Here is a 22403-nt window from a genome sequence, read left to right as displayed (position 1 = left end):
ACAACAGAAGTGAATGATCTCTGTGCCAGCAGGCACATCATTCAACAGCAGACGTTGGTATCGTTCAGCGATTGTTCCAAATGCTTCACCTTTCAGGAACGACCAATGGCGTATGGCATACATGGCATCAATAACTACTGCTGTTTTTCTGTCTTCTGTAGGCAGGTCAGGGATGCATGCAACTTTGGTCTCCTCTTTCAGGACCTTCACAAGGCTTGCCTTGGTACCCGTTCTCATCCTGCCATCTTCCTGGAAGAGGGAAGGGGGGGGAAGTCACTGCACTCGTGGTTGCCTATAAAGTCAACAAGGTTGAGTTCTCCACCACTGGCTATGATTTGGGTCATGCGCAGGAGGGCAGTAATTTCATTGCTCTTGCCAGGTGCTGAGGTTTTCCCCTTCGATTTTTTGGATTTTGTGTTTTGTGTGTGGAAAGTGTTAAGCTTCATTATGCTTGTCTTCTTCTGATCACTGGACAGTGATTCACACAGTGCCTTTAGACCCAGTTCTTTCACAATCATCAAGTCGTCCTTGGCTGTGGAATCAGCACACTGTCCTGTAGATATGTTGATCATGGATGATGTGCTCACTGTAAATGGGTTAGTCTCCACTGCTGCCATGACCTTGACTACCATCTCTGCATCCCGGGTTACACGACTCTGACCAGACTCATGGTGTGGGTTGGAGGAGTGGAGGTGGAGCATAGACTTGAGCTCTGCAGAGACAGCTGCAGTGAGTGGTTTTGTGTAGACCCATTTTGTCCGGGCAGCAGGGCTGAGTGTAATGCCATCCAGACCGCTTGCATCCTTGGCATCAGCATTATAGGTCTGCTCCAGTAGCATGTCAATAGCAACACTGTTGTGGCTGCCATCTGCTCGTCTGCCAACAAATACACCTGCCATCAGTGCTTCATGTACCTCTGAAGCTGTTTCTGGTAGTTTCTTCATCTCAGCCAAATACAGAGGTAAAGATTGCTGCCCGTAGTTGTAGTGGCCTGCTGCAGTGAGGTAGGGTAGCATTCTTCCTGATTCACAGAGATGTCCTGTCCAGTCACCTTCCCGATCGTAGTAGATAAACCTTTGGAGAATATCTGACATCTCCAGGAAGGTTGCCCAGAGGACTGCAGTTGGTTGCCCATTCAATGATTCCTGAAAAAGCAGCAGCTGCTCTCCTAGGACTGCCATCTCTGGACGCCTTGCCTGGATAGCAATGCAGTCCCCCTTGCATCTACCGAGCCAGCCTGGCCTGTGTCAATGAACAAGGCAATATCATGCAGCTGTATCAAAGGCTGGCAGAAAAACTGTTCCTGTGCAAAGAAGGAAATTCCATGCTACTTAGGATGCCGTTGCCAGGGACTGGAGACACGATGCAGCAGGATCAGTGCAACACGTGACAACAGTGACAGTGAATAGCATTGTACCATAGAATCATTGGCTTTAGAAGCAGGCAAGACAGCACCATAGAGGTCAAAATGAACCTTTTGTAGGCAACCTCAAATCCGCTTTTACTCTGTTTGTCACTAAGTAGTCTATATTTTGTTATGTTACTTGAATGCATACCACTATGTTAATTTGTATAGCCCTAAAGTTGGAGTTTTTGGCAAGTCTTGGAGTGTGCATGTGTCTGTTTATATTGTAGTTAGTTTATTAAAATGATACATAAGATACATTGTGGGCTTTTTCTCAGATTTTTCACTGCAATCATCCCCACAACTATTATTTATGACTGCAGCCATATTGACAACATAGAAATGAAAGCTCAAACTGACCAAATGTGTTCATATTGCTTAAAAAGCAGACTTTTTGCCATAACAGTTAGCTGTCACTGTAAAAGTCATAGTAAAACTCATTTTCGGGTGGCGTCCATCTTGGAAATATGCAAAGTAAAGGTCCAGACACACCTAATCATAAAGATAAGTATTCCATTGAGTATCTCATGCTCTGAAACCATGAAATAGACACCAAGTTTGCATTTCTAGCCCATCTGGTTCAAAAGTTATCGCCAAAACTATTTTCTGATAGGGGCCAATATTGAGGCGGCCATATTGGATTTCCAGCAAAAAATTGACCGGGTTGTCCATATAGGTTGTGATCCTACTGGGTCATAGATATTATTTCTGGTGGCCAACCTTTGATGGCAGGGCAAATGCAGCACACCCCCCTTTGCCCCCTGGGTAGTTGGTACCGGCAACAGTTCGAACAGACAGGCGCGTAAGCACGTCCTCTATTTTTGCTTGTGGCAGACCTGCACGTGCGCGCATCCCGTCGCCGCTTAAGCACGTTCTCTGGCCCAATTCCAAACTCCACCCTAAGCCCTCAAGCCCTGCACCCTCATTAGCTTAAGGTAAGTCAGCTGGTAAGTGCCTGAGTGTGGGAGGGTTTAAGGGTTCCAAAAGGGTACAAAAGCAATGGAACAGCCCTTTGTGACGTCCCACGTTACCTTGACGACAGATGACAACGTTGCCGTGACAACCAAAGATTCGACTGACACAATTATAAACTTTTATATTATAAAATATTATAAAAAAGAGACATTGTATCATGAGTGAAACAGCTATCGATACAGTCAATATAAGTAAATTATATGATAGCCTTAGGAGTAACTTTATATTTCTGGGACACGTTGCTATTTTGCACAACAACTTAGTACAACGAAGTATAAAATAGGGTTGATTAAAGTGTTTAATCAATTTATTTGATAATAAAAAATCCATTACAATTTTTCCTTTAGAAATAAAATAAATAATAAATAAAAATAATCCCTCAAAAACCTGCTTTTTGAAGGTTCTCAAACGTTCAACTGAACTTCTTTTTATTTTTTTTATTCCATTCTCCTCACTAATGAACCCTGGCCTGATGCCATGACATGAATCCCCCCGCCCCCCCGCTACTGAGACCGGTGGTAAAAAGACATATTAATTCTGCATTTATTTCTCGGCCAGCGACGTCGCAGAAGAAAGGCCTCTTTCCCTTTTAAATCCGGGCACCGTGGGTATCGGCGTCCTCTGGTAACTCCCACTACGCAATGTATTGTGGGCAATTTCTTTGCCAAAGTCTCCAAAGGTGCTGACTTACGGAAAGGGTGCAGAAAGGGGCGTTCCCGAGCCCTCGCTGACTTCAGGCTGACTTTCCGATTTCATTTGGAACAACCCTCAAGCCCTTACGGAGCACCCAAGTCAATGAGTCAGTGAGGGGGTGGTTTGGAATTGGGCCTCTGTGTGTGCTTGTGGCAGAGTTTGATCATTCATCCCATAGGTCGGAAGGCCATCCCACAGCTGGGGAGCCGTAACCATGGCGACATTCTTTTACGTTAAAACACTAATAAACAGCTGACATTAGGGGAAAGCGGAAAAACGGGCTTCCGTGTTCCGTGCACATGGTAATGGTCAATGGCTGTGTGCAAATGCAGATTATAGACGCACAGAGCTTTGTAGAATTATAGGAGGAGGATTTGCCAACTAGATTTTACAGGGAATGGAATGAAATAGACCCCCATAAGGGAATAATGGAAACAGAGCCCACAGGTGGATGCTGGGGTAGTGGTGGGAGCACCAAAAAAAACCTTCATATAATAGAGCAGAGCACAAAGCAGCAGCAGAGCAGAGAGGTGAACAGGGAAGTTTAAATAGTCCCACCACATTCAGATGGAGAGAGCATGTGACTGATCAGCTGATCAGGAATTGGCGCTCCTTTGAGTTGTCTGCCTGAATTAGCTCTGCACGCTTCGCATCATAACTTCACAGGTTTTCTAAAGTGTAGCTAACCACTTTAACCCTGACATCCACATTTTGGGCATGTCATTATAGGTTAAAAATAAAATAAAATTGATGATCTACAATCAACAATATGCTGTGATGTGTTGATAGCTTGTAGATCGGCTTTCCCCGGAAAATAATTTATATATCATTTTTATTTGATAAGTCGCTCGTTTTAAAATGTGTAGCGCAGTGGAATAGAGTAGACGCTATGGCACATCATGGACCGAAATTCGGTTCCAACTAGTAGGTACCCATAAAAATAATTTAACTTCGGTTCTGCATATCGGTTCCTAGACACGCTAAAAGCTGTTCAAACAAAGGCTTCATGATGACAAGTTGACTATCTGTCAGGACCTGTCTAACTTCACTACGCATTTGCACTACACGCACACGCACACACACACCGCAGCGTGGCTAGATGCGAGCAACTCGGAGCGAGCCACAGGCATGCTGTGAAATATGGGCCGTGGCAAACGCTCTAAAGTGTGGCTTCACCATAAAAGAGACCCTGATTAAATGGGAAAGTGCAATACATGTGGAAAGTTAATTAGTGCTAAGACAGGTTGCACGTCTAATATGACGAAACATTTAAGACAGCATGGCATTCACCTGAAAGAGTGTACGGTGTTTGATGTGTTGCGATCTCTGACCGGTAACCGGAAGGCTCACCCCAAAACAAACCCGCCCCCATTTATTTCCAGCCGACCGCACGCTAGGGCGATTCTTGCATTTGTTTAACTGTGGATAAGGTTAGAAATACGTTTAGGCATAGGCGCCGATAGGGTGGGGGCTTCGGGACCAAAGCCCCCATGCTCAACTGGTCAGCCCCCTCATGAATGTCAAATATCGGGGCCCAATTTCATTACCATTACTATAGAGTGGCGCAACTCTGAAGGTGCAAATGTGTGCCCGCGAGAGAGCCGCAACGCACCGTTAACACCTAGATTCTAGAACAATAGCCCAGGGGGTAATTTCTCCATTCCGACATCTCGCCACTCCGACTAGTGGCTTCCGTGTGCGGTTAAGGTTAGGGTTAGGGTTAGGTATAGGAATCGTTAATGTCGGAAAGGCGACATGTAACCATAGCCCAGACAGAGTGCTAAAGGAGAATCAGCGGCCAATCCTGTAGGTTCATCAAGTTACATAGGCCACCAGGGGGGATTCATGAGTTAAATTACAGAGGTGAATAACTAAAATAAAGTACATGTACTCAAGTACAGTATTTAAGTACAATTTTGAGGCATTTGTAAGCTACTTTACTGGAGTATTTCCAATTTCCAATACTTTTACTCCACTACAATGATTTGAACACTTTAGTTACTAGTTACTTTGTAGATTTTGATTATTATTACAAAACAAACAGTAACCACTTCAGCCCATATCAGCTATTTGAAAATAGCAGATCTACAAGCTCATAATGCTCACGAATCACATTTGAGGGAGGCATTGTGAGCTTGTAGATCTGCTATTTTCAAAAGATTTGTATATATTTGAAAACTTGAAATGGGACATTTTGTATAATGAGTACTTTTACTTTTGGTACTCTAAGTACATTTTGATGCAAATACTTTTATACTTTTACTCAAGTACTTTTAATTCTACATTGCAGTATTGATTCTTAAGTAAAACATTTGAGTACTTTTTCCACCACTGAAGGATGGGTGGAGAGTGTTAATGTTGTTTTATGATCATTTAATTAATTAAGTTTAAAAAATCGCGTATGTGGCCCGCTATACAGGGGGGGGGGGGTACTGGAGGTCAAGTTCAGCCCCCCTGGCCGCGCACACAATACGGCACCCTACGTTTAGGGTTAGGCATAGTTTTACTGAGGTCAAGTTTAGAAATAGGGTTAGGTTTTGGCACCATTTTACTGAAGTTAAGATTAGGAATAAGGTTAGGTTTAGGCATAGTTTACAGAGGTTACGTTTAGGAATACCAGGTAGAGACTGTTCCGAGGTCGCTGGATTTGCACCTGGGGCGACAGTGTTTTGGGGCGAGCGTTTTGGTATTCCTCCGATCAATGTCTCAGACCACACTGCAGTGGGGCTCGGACGGTAACAAAACGGACTAGTGTCACCGAGTGGTCACGATGTTTGTTGTCAAAGGACTATGTTTATTTGGATGTAAGCAGCTGTTATGTACTGAATGCACTTTGAATTAATAATTTTAAGCGAAGACTTGCTTTTTTGCAGTGAATTCAGTTTACAGTAGATATTTGGCGCCAATGCTGCTCAGACAGGCTTTTATATTTGTTATTGTCATTGTCAGTAGTAAGAAGTACAACACTACTGCCCTGGGATGTTACTCTCTGTATTAAATTGACTAAGGCTTAGAGTTACTTTTGTTAAATAAACATTTGACCTCTTATTTTTTTTTACCATTTTGGAACCAAAATAGGGAACCGTTAGGAACCGGAACCGATAAGAAGAACTAGAACCGGAATCGGACTCCTAAATCCTAACGATACCCATCCCTAATCACAAGCTTGCATGGTGATGACCCCTGATTAGAAACCACCAACAAAGAAAGATTGGCACAAAATAATCATGCAGTGCATGTCGTTGGAATTTTTAACCTGCCTACTACGCTCCACTACTGATGCCTGCCCTTCTGTAAAATATGGGACCCATATTTGCAATTTATTGGCCCTCAATTAGCTGACACTTAAACAATAGAGTTCCTTAACAGAAGCGATACCGCAAACCTTGATGGACTATATCATTAATCCTTGTTTATTCTTATTTATTTATATATTTGATTTTCTATTATTGTTGTTGTTGTGGATATTAACACTATTATTGTTTTATTATTGGTGTAGTTATTCACCCGTCCACAGACTGTCAAGCACCAAACAATGTGGGTATATAATGCTATATTTTATGGACCGACGTAGGTATGTGGTCTATATTTGTATCTGTGTCCTTTGTTTTGCAACGTGTCTGAGCTGAGCTGTTTGTTTTGTTTTGTCTTTGTCATAAAATGTAAAAATCTATGCAAAATACTATTGAAATAAAAGAAGAAATAAAGAAGTAAAATTACAACAGATTAAAAAGTACTTAAAACAGCTAAACCAAAAAAACAAAATAAATTGATTAAAACTGCCACAATCTTGAGTAAAACTGTTAAAAACCATTGCCCTGAACTGACCAAATGATGGAACTGATTTCTTTAAAGACTTTTGAAGCTCATTCCATGAGCTGGACTACTGCCTGAGAATGCTGCCTTGCCCAACTCTGCCTGAGCATGAGGAACCGGAGCGTTATAAAGGCAAATGTAAGCAGGGAGCATACAGTATACAGATTAGACAATTAATTAGATTAGAGTCCAGGGGTGCCCAAAAGAATTACATTAGAGTATTTAAAAATATTTATAAACAAAAGTCAAACAAGAAATGACATAGTCATAATATAGCAGGTTGCGGCAGGCTTTTTTTGCCCCAATCTGCAGCACAAAATGTAAAAGTTGTCTTTAAAATAAAATCTCAGCCATTCCAAGAGAGAGAGAGAGAGAGAGAGAGAGAGAGAGAGCTGGCTTCATAGAGCAGCGCAAGTTGCTTAACATTCCATTCAATCAGGTCTTGTGTTTGCGCAGCTGAGACCACTGATGGCCGCTGCGCCGGGGGGGGGGGGGCGGGGCGCCCGTTCAGAGTATGGGAAAGGGGAAAGTATCCCCATTGGCTTAAAGGACAGCCAATGAGGCAAATGTGTCGCAAATGTGTCGAATGCAAATCTGTAATGTGTCGACTACTGGTATGCCTCTTCTTAGAGCAGGTTTACAACCTGCTAAAAACTCCTCCTCTTTTTGGCATCTACCACGTGGATTAAGGTGACTTGATTGACAACAAGAAGGGCCTGTCAGCTCCCTTCATGGCTTCTATTCACCTGTTTCTTGGCTGTGTGTTTTCCACTTCCTGTCGGATTTCATTGGATATCATTAGTCATCTGACCGGTTTCATTGGATTTCATTGGATCAAAAGACAGGAAGTGGAACACAGTGAAAAGCCTAGGAAACAGGTGGATACAAGTAGGCAATGGGTGCATCCACACATGAGCGTATGCTGACGGCAAACGCTACGCTACGCTACGCTTGCCCTTGTTCCGGATCCGCCGCTACTTTGATATCTTCCGGGGCTTGGGGCGGTCCTGGAGAGACGCACACGGAAGCGTATTTAATGGCGTGTAGTCCGCTTTGATTGTTGTGGTGAAGTGGGCGTAACATTGAGAAGATGTTTACTGACAGACAGAGAAGAATTTTGGCGTTGGTTGCGGTGAGAAGGAGAAGGAGAAGGAGATTGATGAGGTTAGCGGAGGGTGAAGAGGACAGGGTCAGGAGGAGGTTTTGGGTCCATCCAATCCTTGTACGAAGGCCAGAACAAGGGGACTACCGGCACCTTTTTATGGAGCTACGCCAGGATGAACAACGCTTCCAAGAGCACTTCAGGCTCTCTGTGGAGCAGTTCGACTGGGTTCTGGATAAGGTGAAGGCACAGATTGAGAAGCAAGACACTTTTTGGCGTGAAGCCATCAGTCCAGCCGAACGTCTTGCCATCTGTTTGCGGTAAGTCCCACCAATATGATCATTGCTGCTGTTGTTTACATTGCTACTGTGATCGGTCGTTAGTAGTCACAAGACGGGCGGCCATCTGTCATGATCTTCAAAATAGTGTTTGAACGTTCAGATTTCAAATATAAAGTGCTTACCCCATGGCCACGCATGTTACAATTATGTACGGGCCCTCAGAAGTACCCAGATATCCGTATTGTACAATAAAAAGCATTCTAATCTGATCGGTGGCCATTTCTCCCTATGCTTTCAACTGCGGGACCCTATTGGTTGGGAGGTGTATTGCACTCGGATACAATATAACTCTATGAGAAAATGGCCACCGATCGGATTAAAATGCTTTTTATTGAACAATACGGAAGATACGGGTACTTCTGAGGACCCGTACATAATTATAACATCCGTGGCCATGGGGTAAGCACTTTATATTTGAAATTTGAAAGTGTAAACACTATTTTGAAGATCATCCAAGACTGTCATATACTATATGACTGTCTTGTATCAAGGCTAGAGGTGGAGAGACTGTACCTGTATTCACATAATTTCAGTGGTGGAAAAAGTACTGACTTTTTTTTTCCTTAAGTAAAAGTATCAATACTGCAATGTAGAAATACCATGTTACAAGTAAAAGTCCGTAATTCTAAATTAACTTGAGTAAAAGTACAAACGTATTGCTATCAAAATGTACTTAAGGTACCAAAAGTGAAAGTAGTCATTGTTCTGAAGGTTTTCACATGTATAAAATGTATACAAATCTTTTGTAAATAGCCGATCTACAAGCTCACAATGCGTCGCATCGCGACACAATTGTGAGCTTGTAGATCTGCTATTTTCCAATGGCCGAAATATATGTAGGGCTACAGTGGTTAATGTATGTTTTGTAATGATAATCCAAATCTACAAAGTAACTAGTAACTAAACCATTCAAATAATTGTAGTGGAGTAAAAGTACGATATTTGCCTCTGACATTTAGTGGAGTAGAGCAAAAGTGTAGAGAAATTGGAAAAACTCTGCCAAAGTAAAAGTACCTTATTTGTGCTTAAGTACAGTACTTGAGTAAATGTACTTATAGTTACTTTACACCACTGCATCATTTCAACTCGACAACACTTGTGAGGCATGGTGTACGGCATTATCTGTATTTAATGTTTCCACGCTGTGGAACAAGTCCTCAGATTGTTTACTTCAATAAATGTAGCAGTAATACAATGTAGAAAATATTCAGTCACAAGTAAAAGTCCTGTTTCCACAGTTTGAGTAAAGGTTTGTATCTTTACTATTGGCTTCCAAATATACATGTAGTACCTAAGTAAAAGTACTCCAATTTGTCCAAATGTGTCTATCACCTATTTGAAAATAGCTGATCTACAAGCTTGTTGCATCAGGACACACTGTGAGCCTGTAGCCTGGCTATTTTCAGGTATGAAAGTATGAAATGGGGTTCAAATGGTTAATGTATTTTTTGTTATAATAATGTAAATCTTTAAAGTAACCGGTAATGTTACCACTTAGACCCTCTATAGTCAGTGAAACTGAAATGTTCTGTACTGGTTGCGCTCTTTAACCCCTCTACACCAAATGACTTTGCCGAAAATAGCCGGTATCCAAACTCACACCACTTGACATTGCTATGCTTTCTGAGCTTGTACTGTAGATCGGCTAGTTTGGCAAACATTTTTCCCTGAATAGGGATGCTGGGGTTCAAGTGGTTAACTGTAGTGGATTAAAAAGTACATTATTTGCCTCAGAGATGTAGTGGAGTTGTGGTTAATAAACCTTAATCCTAGTTACCAACCACACTTGTAACATGTGAGTTCAGCTTGTGTTCTAACATGATGATGGTTGTCTCTACCTCTATTAGAAATACCTTGTGGTCTACTTCTAACTTGATGATTGTCGTTGTCTATACATCTGTTACAGATACCTTGTGTTCTAACATGATGATTGTTGTCTATACCTCTGTTACAGATACCTTGTGTTCTAACATGATGATTGTTGTCTATACCTCTGTTACAGATACCTTGTGTTCTAACATGATGATTGTTGTCTATACCTCTTTTACAGATACCTTGCCCATGGTGATTCTTTTGGCATGATTGCCAGTAATTACCGTGTGGGCCAATCCACTGTGGCTGCCATTGTGCCCACTGTTGCAGAAGCCATCTGGGAGTGTTTGGTTCCGGAGTTAATGCCTGTGCCAACTAAGGAGGATTGGGAAGCTTCAGCCAATGGCTTTGGTCAGAAGTGGAACTTTCCTCACTGTGTGGGTGCACTTGATGGCAAACACATCGTAATCCGGAGACCTAAGCATTCAGGGGCCCGCTTCTACAATTACAAAGGCCAGTATTCCATCGTGCTTCTGGCTGTGGTAGATGCCAACTATTTATTCCGGGTGGTGGATGTGGGAGGCTATGGGTGTAGCAACGACAGCGGCATCCTCTGGGCCTCAGAGTTTGGTCAAGCTCTGAGAGAGGGAACTCTCAACCTCCCTGACGATGACCCGCTCCCAAATGCAGAGCACCTGGGGCCGGTCCCATACGTCTTAGTGGCAGATGAAGCCTTTCCCCTGCGGCGGGACATGATGCGGCCAGTCCCTGGAAGATACCTCGAGACGTACTCGCAGCGTATCTACAACTACCGCCTGTCCCGTGCACGGATGGTTGTGGAGTGTGCCTTTGGCATTATGGTTTCCAAGTTTCGTATCTACCACCGAGTGATGGAGCTGAGCCCTGACAATGCGGAGAAGATTGTGAGAGCAACCACCGTCCTCCACAACCTCCTCAGATGGCACGAGGAGGCATCACACATGACTCCAGAGGAGACTCCAGATACTGTCTTCCAAGTTGGAGGTGTTGGGAGCGATGGGGAAGAGGCTCGCTCTGTGAGAAACACCTTCATGGAGTTCTTCAGTTCACCAGCCGGTGCTGTGTCGTGGCAGGACGACCATGTTTAATCCTCACCTACCCATTAGTCCCATTTTATTTTCCTTCTCCATATTATTTTTCTTCTCCTCGGATCGCCACCTTGTTGTGGTGGAGAAGCTTGTGAGTTCCAATGAACCTGAGAGCTATGCCGTCTGGAGCTTTGCTCCTGGTAGGGTCACCCATGGCGGAAAGCTCAAGGGGGAGGTTCCAGACAAAGTGCGATCCAACTAAGGCGGATGAAAGCTGCAGCATACCTGGGCCCCCAGTTATCTTGGACTCCATGTGACTGTATCCTGACCCACATCTGTTAAGGACAGTGTCTCCCCACGTTACCCAAACGCACTGGTGTCCTCCATAAAGGGAATCTAGCCACCATGACATCCCTCATTTCACCTGGTTATTTTAAGTCTTCCCTCATCCCAAGTTATCCCCCCTTCCCAGTCATTCTGTCACTTCTACATTTCCCTCGTATTGGAGTCCCTCGTCACTGCTGTGCCCCCTGAGCACTTGATGCCACCAGTTCTGGGGTCCTCACCGTGCCAGATTGTGGTGGACATTTTTTGTCCAACTTTATTTTTGTCACAGACATACGAAATGAGCATCATTCTAATCCCAGAAGCACATAGACCTAACCCTAAATGTATTCTTGTGGACTCCTAATGTGCCTATTACAATGTGCTACACATTTTAAAACAATTGTAGGCTATTTCCACCAAAAATAAATCGGTGTCCTACCCATTCTGAAGAAAAATTTGAGACTGGCAAGACAGCCACACACATAGAATATTTGCCACGGACATGGAAAAGTCTTACCACAGACATTTGTCAGTGTACGGACACATTGGTGACCCCTGCGCGGTCTAAATCTCTTGACCTGACAGTGAGCAGTGTCACCATGACCAAGTAATACAGAGGCTCCACACTATTTGTCCTAGTAGTCCTAGAATCCCAGAGATTCACCCTTTCACAAACTCTCAAAAAATAACTTTTTAATGTACAATCTCTCACAGACAAACCAGCCCTGATACATGACCACATCCTTGACAAGAGACTTCATGTGCCTCACAGAAACTTGGCACAAACCAGAGGAGTTCACCAATTTCAACTGAACTTGTCCACCGGGCTCCAATTACCAGGAGAAGGCCTGCAGCACCTGGTGGTGGCTTAGCCATTTTCCACAAAAACATCTGGAACTGTCCCCAGTCCCCTTGCCTTTGCTGTCCCCATTTGAGTGCTTTGCATTTAAATGTAAACCCCCCTTTTCCATGACTCTACTTCTCAATTACCGGCCTCCCAAACAAAACTCAACATTCATCTCAGAAATTCAGGACCTTATCACCACTCTCTGCACAACATCTGCCAACATCAAAATATTTGGCGAATATTTGGACTGTCTCAACCTCACTCAACATGTAAATACCCCCACACACAAAAAGGGACATACACTCGACCAGGTCATCACTGACACCCCCCCCCCCCCCCCCCCCCATCAGTAATCTGATATTATACACACTGGGTGTGTCTGACCACAAGGTCATCTCCATGGAGTTGCCCTTCCCTCCCTCTCTAGCCCAAAACGCCAAATCACATTCAGAAATGTCAAAAATATCAACCAGGACACCATGACTTCAGACCTCGACCATCTCTCCTCTGCAACCCTCCCATCAGCCAATGAAGCAGTGGATTTTTACAACACCAACCTGCAAAACCTCCTCGACCTCCACGCCTCTGTCCAAACTCAAACAGTCATTTTCTCACGCTCAGCCCCCTGGTTCGCCTGCAAGCTGAGAAAGATGAAGGCAGCGGGGCGTGTCCTCGAGCGGCGACTTAAGGCCACTGGGCTAACTGTCCATAGACTGGCCTATAGAGAGCACCAGAAGGCCTATTAAAGGTCCCTTAGGGAGGCACAGTCACAGTTCTACTCCAATATCATCAACAATATCCCTGGCAACTCTAAGACACTTATTTTCCACCATCAACCATTTCCTGAATCCACAAACTCCTAAACACAGTAATACCACAGAGGAACAGTGCAACACCTACCTCAACTTCTTCAGAACCAAGGTAGACAACATCCGCTCTCTCCTCTCCGGCCCTGTCACTCGGCCTGTCCACTGTCGTCCCACAGTCTGGGATTTCCCACCCGCTCTCTTGCTTCACCAACACCACACAGCAAGAGATTGAGGACATTGTCAGAAGGATGAAGCCCTCTACCTGTGCCCTGGACCCCCTTCCCACCACCCTAGTCAAATCCAACATCTGTGCAATAAATCCCCAGATCACTGAAATCATGAACCTCTCCCTTCGGGCCAGCCACATTCCACCCGCTCTAAAAACTGCCATTCTCAAAACCCTCCCTAGACCCAGACACTGGCAAACTACAGGCCCATCTCAAACCTCCCATTCCTCTCTAAAATTCTGGAGAAAGTGTCCACAGAGCTAAAAAATCATCTCAACCTCAACAACCTCTGTGAAAAATTTCAATCTGGTTTTCGTTCCGCCCACAGCACAGAAACCACCCTGGTGAGGGTCACAAACAACCTCCTGATGGCGGCTGATGCTGGCTCCCCCTCTCTGCTTATCCTCCTAGACCTTACCGCAGCGTTTGACCCCGTCGACCATGGCATCCTTCTCAACCCCTTTCACTCCACCATCAGACTCAGCAGTACAGCACTTCACTGGTTTACATCATATCTCTCTGGCAGGACAGAGTACGTCTCCTTGGGAGGTTCAAAATCTCTCACCCAGCCTGCCACCTGTGGCGTCCCCCAGGGATCTGTCCTTGACCCCACCCTGTTCACCCTGTACCTGCTACCCCTTGTCCGTGTCATCAGCAGGCATGGCATATCTTTCCACTGTTATGCTGGTGACACACAACTGTACATAAAAAACAACCCACCACTCCATCATCCTCATCATCACTACCGCCCTTATCCACTCTCACCACCTGCCTGGAGGAGATGTAGGCATGGACGAGAAACAACTTTCTGCAGCTCAACAGTTCCAAAACCGAAGTAATTCTAATAGGCACCCCACACCAGATAAAAACATCCTCCATAACCAGCATCACCTTCTCCGGACAGGACCTTCCCCTCTCACCAGTTGTCACCAACCTGGGAGTAAAAATGGACCCTCACCTGAACTTTGACTCCCACATCAATCATCTGTCCAAAGCTTCCTTCTTCCACCTCAGAAACATCTCAAAACTCTGCCCCAGACTCATGCTAGCAGATTCCAAGAAACTTGTCCACGCCTTCGTCTCCTCCAGGTTGGACTACTGCAACGCATCGGGATCCCTAGCAAGAGCCTCTAAAGGCTCCAGTATATCCAGAACAGCATTAAAGTGCATTATAAATACAATCCTTAGTGCAGTGACAGACATTTGCCCTCTCTGGGCAAATGTCTGTCTCCTCCTGCAAGTCAAGGTTCTGTATAAGACTGCAATCATACAGCACGATTCTAGTCCTCCCGGCCCTTCAAAACTCTCTAGAAAGTATCACACATTCACCCATTCAGACACACATTCACATACTGACGGCAGAGGACACCATTCAAGGTACCAACCTGCTCATGGGGAGCAGTTACTGTATGGGTTAAGTGCTTTGCTCAACGACACAGCAACATGCAGCCAGGAGGATCGAACCGGGAACCTTCCAATTTCAAGACGGCTGCTCCACCGTCTGTGTGACTTGGTAATTTTTATATTGTAGCACTTGGTAAATAGTCTCAGTACTAGTGAATTAATGAATGCTCACTTGTGGGCCAACAAAATCGACAAATAGAGGCGCACATGTCCTAAACATTTCGTAGATGTTAATGTTAAGTCATTGACTATCAATTCATCAATTAAGAAAACGTGCTCACTACAATGGACTAATGCCTGCTGTGTGACCTGTTCAAAACTGACCAATGCAACGAATTAGGATTTCCATAACTGCGGCGGGTTCGGCTATTTACTCCCACTGTAAGGATTTTATTCTGTTATCTTTTTTTTTAGTCATTTCACAGCGTGAATTTAACACTGTTGGGGAAGCTACCTTAAAGTACCTACTACACTATGTAAATGGTTTGAACTATGGAAAAGCTACCCTTGGAGAAATGTAGTTTAGAAACCTACAAGCCACACAAGAAGTACTGCAAAGTCCTTTGTTTAACCACTTGAACCCATAGTCTGGGCTAACATTAGCCAAAGAGAGCCAATCTACAAGTTTGCAATGCAACCCGTTGTGAGCTTGTAGAGCGGCTATTTTTGGCAAAGACATTTGGTCTTGACAGAAAAAAGGGAGTCCAAGTACAGAGACAACCAAGGTCCAGTTCACAAAGTCTAGACTAGGGTTTATGTGGTTCAGCACTGTGGTTCAGAAAAAATGCCTCTCATGTGAGTTATTTGCAATAGTTGACACCCACTATATTATTCAAGGTTAGATTTCTATTAGAAAAAAATCTGAGTTCTTCTGGGTTTTGTTTAGCAGACAAACGGTAAAGACCTGAGACAGAGCAATAAACCTTTAAAATGATCTGTTGTCTTACCCATCAGTTTTGTAACATCTGATGTCAATCTTCACACAAACAAATCACAACTGAAACAGTCTAGTCTTCAAACTTTTTTAATTAGCATCAGTGGTGGAAAAATAACTCAAAATGTTTTACTCAAGTAAAAGTATCAATACTGCAATGTAGAAATAAAAGTCCGGAATGCAAAATGTACTTTAGTAAAAGTACCACAGTATTGGCATCCAAATGTACTTAAAGTACCAAAAGTAAAAGTACCCAAATGTTTGAAAATAGCAAACAAGCGATGCGACGTGTGGCAAGCTTGTCGATCTCCTATTTTCAAATAGCCTATTTTTAATGGGCTAAAGTGGTTAATGCATGTTTTGGATCTGCAAGGTAACTAGTAACTAAAGTTTTCAAATAATTGTAGTGGAGTAAAAGTACAATATTTGCCTCTGAGAGGTAGTGGAGTAGAATTAAAAGTATAGACAATTGGACATACTCCAGTAAAGTAAAAAATGCCTCATAATTGTACTTAAGTACTTTAAATTAGTTACTCTACACCACTGATTAGAATGTTAAATTTAAAAAACAAACAAAAAAAAAAAGGCCTTTTATTGGCTGCCTCGGTATTTGGCCTGTGAAATTAAATTCAGGATTTCCAGTTCGGTTTGTAATTTAATTTCGGGTTCCAGGTCCCGCAGCAGACTGGCCACATACAGTCCGAAATGGGCTGTCCCATCTAGCCGCTCCCTCTGCAGCTCTGCCATCACCACATCATCAAATTGGTCACTCGATGGCCCCTCCTGTCCCCCCTCACGGTTCCTGGGCCTTCGACTGGATCCTATTTAGTAAGGTTCAACCATTTATTATATTGAGCTGGACTGGATTTTGTATTTTATTACAGAACTCTTATGTCAAATCTGAATGTCTTACCACTTGTAGGAGGGGGTGGTCCTGGTCCCACAGATCGTGCCTGTGATCCAGGAGCTGGTGGTGGTGGGGGACCTCGGGGTCCCAGGGCTGGTACCCCCAGACTGGACCTGGGTGTGGCGTAGCGTCGTACTATAAAGTAAGATGCATTAATGTAATATATTCAATAATTATACTGCGCTTGATTTGTTTGGGGGTTGGATTTGTAAACGTTAATGACTAATCTGAATATCTTACCACTTGAGGAAGTGGCTGGTCCCACAGGCTGTGGCCCTGCCAAGGGAGCTGGTAGTACCACTCCCAGACCGGACCCTGACCCCATTGCTGTGAAGTAAGATTCAATGAAGTATTACATTGAGCTGGACTGGATTTGTATTGTAACAGAACTTGCATGTCAATTCTTAATATCTTACCACTTGTACAGGCGGGTGGAGCCCATATCTGTTGCACCGACATCGGAGCTGGTGCTCGGGGACCTGGAGGTCCCACTGCTGCTCCCCCCAGACTGGACCCTGGCCTCTTGGCTATGGACTTGCGGTGGACTATGAAGTAAGATTCAATGAAGTATTACATTGAGCTGGATGGATTTGTATTGTAACAGAACTTGCATGTCAATTCTTAATATCTTACCACTACAGGCGGGTGGAGGCCATAGCTGTTGCAAGGACATCGGAGCTGGTACTCGGGGACCTGGAGGTCCCACTCCTGCTCTCCCCTGACCGGACCCTGACGCTGCTGGTGTGTTAAGATTCAATGATGTATTATACTGAGCTTGATTTGTTTGGGGGTTGGATTTATAAACGTTAAGGACTAATCTGAATATCTTACCACTTGAGGAAGTTGCTGCTCCCACAGGCCGTGAAACGGTTGCTGTTGGGGGGACTGGCAGGGCCACTGGCAGCCTCGGCAGACTGGTCACTATTAGGTAATATTCAAACATGTCTTACATTGGGTTCAATCGTTTTGTGAATTTGTAAACTTTAAAGCACAACTAGACTTGAGAAGTTTGGGTTGTGTAGTTTACCTTGCCATGGGGGAAGTCGAAAATATTGGCGGAATGTCTTTAACAGTTTTTTGTAATGTTAGACATTGGCATAACCATTTTTACATTTGCTTGTGTGAAAAGTCTACATTTGAGACCTCTTTCTTTGTGCAGTGTAAATGGGGAGACTATTCTGGATTATCTAGCAACAGAGCAAATGTGAAGATATCTCACATATACGTTTAGGAGTTGCATATAGCTACATTACTACAAAACACAAACCTCTACCAAAGAGTCATTTGGCTTGAGTGAGTCATCAGAATATCTTACCATGTTCAGTAATAAACTGCAGGGCAGAAGGACTGGTGAGATGTCTGCGGTCTATGAAGCAAGGTTCAAACATTTATTGTGTACATCTTTATAGTTTGCTGTTGTGTTTGTAAAGAGCTGTGTCTAACATGTTTCTCTTATCACTTTCAGTGCCGGACGTGTCTGAATCCTGGCTGGACTGGAAGACCTGCTGGCTGCTCTCTATAAAGTAAGTTTAGAGAATTGATTGTGTACAGCTTTATGATTGTTGTATTTGTAAACCGTCATGACTGATGTGTATCTCTTACCACTTTCAGCAGGGCCAAACAGGTCCTCGCTTGGATCATAGGCCGGCTGCTGACTGCTCTCTATAAAGTGAGGTTCAAACATTTATTAGTTACAGCTCTGACAACTGAATGTCCCCCACAGTGTCAATGACATTCGATGTATCTGTTTCATTAAGCACATGCTGACCTTCTGTTTCATTTGGACGGCAGAAATTCGAAGTGGTTTTCCTTGGATCAGTGTGTGGATCCAAGAACCCCATTATGCCTGAATAGGTATAACTCGGAGTGCGTCCCCCGGCACTACCACTTTTTTTCCCCCTGACTTTGTTTCTCCATCTCCTGTAGGCGTCCCGGAGGTTCTTCCATCTGCTTTTACACCTTGCAGCTGTATGGGGAGGACACCAAAATACTTTTGAGATGAATTAGAAATGGTTTGTGTTCTGTCTTATTCCAATTGTTCATGTATGATCCAAGGCACTACCATGGAGATCCTTAGATTAAGATTCCATTTTGCGATACCTGAACCCTACAACAGCAACCATCTCTGCTTCATTATTTCTTCACGGGATGAACTCAAGTACACTTGTTTGTTCTTTTCCAACTACACTGCAGTGTATTTTGACAGTATTCTGTATTAGACGGTGTGTATGGTGTGCACACATTTTTCGTCAAATATTTGATGTCTGTATAATGTGTTATTTTTGGTCAATCTTTGACTACATACTGTACGCATTCACTGGTGGTATTTGGGAATTGAATATCTGCTGTGTGTGATACAGCTGCGGTATTAGAAATAAAAGTCTTCACTTCATTGTCATTTGTGTCCTGGTTTCATGAGGAAGAACATTGACAGTACATAATAGTTTATAATGTGTACTTGCAAGCTTTCTGGGGAATGATACCGTCACCAACACATGATCTAATATTGTTACATGTTTCTCTCCTTGACATTGCAGCAATGACTAACTAAACAATAGCAATCTAGTTGCCGACATGACATTAGGAGGTAGAATAGCACATTAAACCAACACATCTGTGTAGCCACATTGTGTATGAAATATGGATCAAATTGTATTTACTTACGTTCAATGCCTGAGGCTGCGCTTACAGCAGCCCAGGCTCTGTTCCTCATATAAGTAAACATATAGTGGGGGTGTGTTTTATCATATATAATGGGTTGCTCCCTGACACTCATGATGAGGGTCTCATCATCTGCCTCTTCCTGAACCTCTAATCTCTGGTCTTCCATGATGCTTTTCTAAGTCTGCTTATGCATTGAGCGATTTTATAGCACATGGGGGGACACAAAATCAGTGTCAGGCTCGACACTAAATTGATTGATTGAATACTTTATTAATATTTAGCAAAATGCAAATAGTACAGTGGACTGGTATGATTATACAATGATGCTAAAGGCATAACACAAAAAGCCCAAAGTGCTTGTTTACATTGTAGTCCTTTGTATTCAATTCATGAAGACATTTGAAGACATACAATAATACACAATAATGTACAAATCAGTGCCAGACTTGACAAAATCAGTACTTGACAAGGTAACAGGTTAGGTTGGCACCAAGGAAGAGTGGGCCCAAAAAAATGTTGTTGTTTTTTTTGGGGGGGGGGGGGAGCATAAGCATATGAACTTCAAGGGAGGCATACAGGATTTAACTGATTCAGCTGGTAGAGCTTTGGGGTAAGAATAAAGTGAAAGCTTGTAAAGATTTAGGATATCATAATCTGTCAAGCAGCAGAGGGCGCTGTTTTTCATTTTTTGGACCCTGTGTTCCCAAATTCATAATACACAGTCATTATATCAATCTTGTGTTGTCCTGTTCCAGATTATGCTTCTGATGTATGGGGTTTCCATGAAAATGTAAGTTGTAACACAATTACAGCCATACGGTCATTTGGAGTCCCTATGCTTAGCGGAGATATGGGATCGATGGCTGTGAATATCAGACATAACGGTGAGATGTTGAGACTTTGGAATTGATAGATTGATGTACTTTATTTAGTAAGACATGAGAACAACAGTACATGGACGTACACATTCACAATACAAGGTCTACTAAACTGGAAGGCTCATAAAGCACTGAGCTTGTTTAAGATGAGATCCCCATGCACACAAATCATGATGACATGAGACAGACAGACAGACACACTACTATACAGAACGTCATACAATCAGCTTACAGGTTAAATAAAATAGACGTGTTAGTTAGCATGCCTGATGACAGATTAACAAAAACAATTTTTAACTGGGACATTTTCAATGGTTACCCATGGGCCAATGAAATCTGTATTCTTTATGACTAATTCATCATTTATTTATTTACATGGTTTATATTGTAATAATAATGACATGCAGAATGATATGTTCCTTAAATATAAAGAGAGATGGTCTGTTGACTTAAGAATAATGATGGTCCTGAACCTTATGTCACGCAGAATCTATCTATTATAGTCAAAGATCATTTTGTGCACAGAACATTCTGGGACCTTAGCCATAGGTAGATTCATTGGTAGGCCTACTCCTGAGGAGGATAGAGTTTGTTTGTCGTGTGATTTGGAGGAAATTGAAAGTGAGGTTAATGTTTGGTTTTACTGCCCATATGATGAAAGACATTTACTATTTTGGAAAATGTCAACTATTTGTGTTAGATGATTATGAAAGACTTGAATTGTCTTGGGAATAGCCTTGGGGACAGAATGTTCTGTACGTTTGAAGTGAGTTTGAAAAGCAGAGTTTTTATTTTTGTTTTATAGCCTATTGTACACAGGTATGCAATGATTTATATGTTGTGTCCTGTAAGTCCATGTGGGCACCTTTATGCATGACACAGAAATAAAGACATCTATCTATCTATCTATCTATACAGGATTAGAAAATGCTTAAACATCCGTCAATTGGGGTCTAATAGTTTTACAATTGCTACAAACCCTGTATATCCAGTCATTTTGGGGCATAAACAAGAGGTTGAAGGATATAAAATTAAGTCTGATAATGAGGTACCGTGCTTGTTCACATCATGTGTATTTTACATTACATAATACACATTTTCAAATATTTTATTTTTGAACATTTTGGACAAATATCCAATTTCACTTCGAGGTGCCCAGATGTCCCTAGTGTCCACCTATCCTGTATCCATCGTCATATTTCTCTTCACAAGTCCCTCCCAGACTCGGGGTTTGGCTCTGTGAAAGGAGAAAACTACAAGCTCTAACCCGCCCAGTGGAGAGAACACAGGAAGTATCTGTCCTATTGGTTGGTGCCTATTACTTCCGGGTGATCGTTTACCAGAGCGGAACCCGGATGTGCTTTTCCGGAAGCAACTCGGGACGGTCTTTCCGTTTTTTAACTTAACATGGGTGTGTACGGGGCTAGAGGGTGCATCCACACATGAGCGTATGCTGACGGCAAACGCTACGCTTACGCTACGCTAGCCCCGTACACACCCATGTTAAGTTAGAAACCGGAAGTTCCGGTCCCGTTTTTCCTATAACATGGGAGTGGACGGGACTTCCGACTTCCGGGCGTCAAGTTGTCGCTCATGTGTGGATGCACCCAATGCAATGCTTTGTTTTTGGGGTGACCAGAAGGGGGTGCTGTAGTTGTAGTTGTCACTCCTTGTCTTTAACGTTTGTCAGCTTTAGTACGATGTCTGCTGGCAGCCCCAGTTTGACCAGTTCTTCTTTAAGCTGGAAGTGAAAAAACAATGTTTTTGAAATGTGATAACGGCTATGTTCTCTTTTGTTTTAACTGGTTTAGATGGCATAGTTTGAAGGAAGTCAAGCTGGATAAATAGTTTAACTGATAAATATCATGTCTCTGTGTGTTACATTAATACTCAGGTTACCTTTCAGTCCGATAATCATTATAGTACCATTACTGTTCTGTCAAATAGCTTGCAAGACGTGCTGAGAAAATATGAAATATTGTACATTTTAAGTTTAAAGACCACATGAAATAAAATATTTTTCACACTCCTAGAGCATATAGGATATATAATACAACAATGTTTGTGTATTTTTACGTCAAAAGTTCCCAAAAATCCAATCTCAGTTACTTCCTGTCAAACAAAGGTAATGAGTGATTACATCAGTAAGACCCAATGAATAATCATGAATCATGATTTCATTCACCTGTGTGATT

General features: G+C 43.0%; 1 long non-coding RNA gene across 1 annotated transcript; it reads right to left on the bottom strand.

The window, feature by feature from the left end:
• Positions 1-13458: 13458 nt before the first annotated feature.
• On the bottom strand, positions 13459-14274 carry LOC311044634. The gene is made up of 3 exons (XR_014600715.1): positions 14135-14274; positions 13862-13881; positions 13459-13710 (listed from the first exon to the last, which is right to left on the bottom strand). It is a non-coding gene; the product is annotated as an uncharacterized lncRNA (long non-coding RNA).
• Between the last annotated feature and the right edge of the window lie 8129 nt (positions 14275-22403).

Source organism: Gymnoscopelus microlampas (assembly GCF_963454915.1).
Source record: "Gymnoscopelus microlampas genome assembly, chromosome: 4".
In the NCBI taxonomy this organism is placed as follows: domain Eukaryota; kingdom Metazoa; phylum Chordata; class Actinopteri; order Myctophiformes; family Myctophidae; genus Gymnoscopelus; species Gymnoscopelus microlampas.
This window is presented reverse-complemented; position numbering and strand designations above follow the sequence as displayed.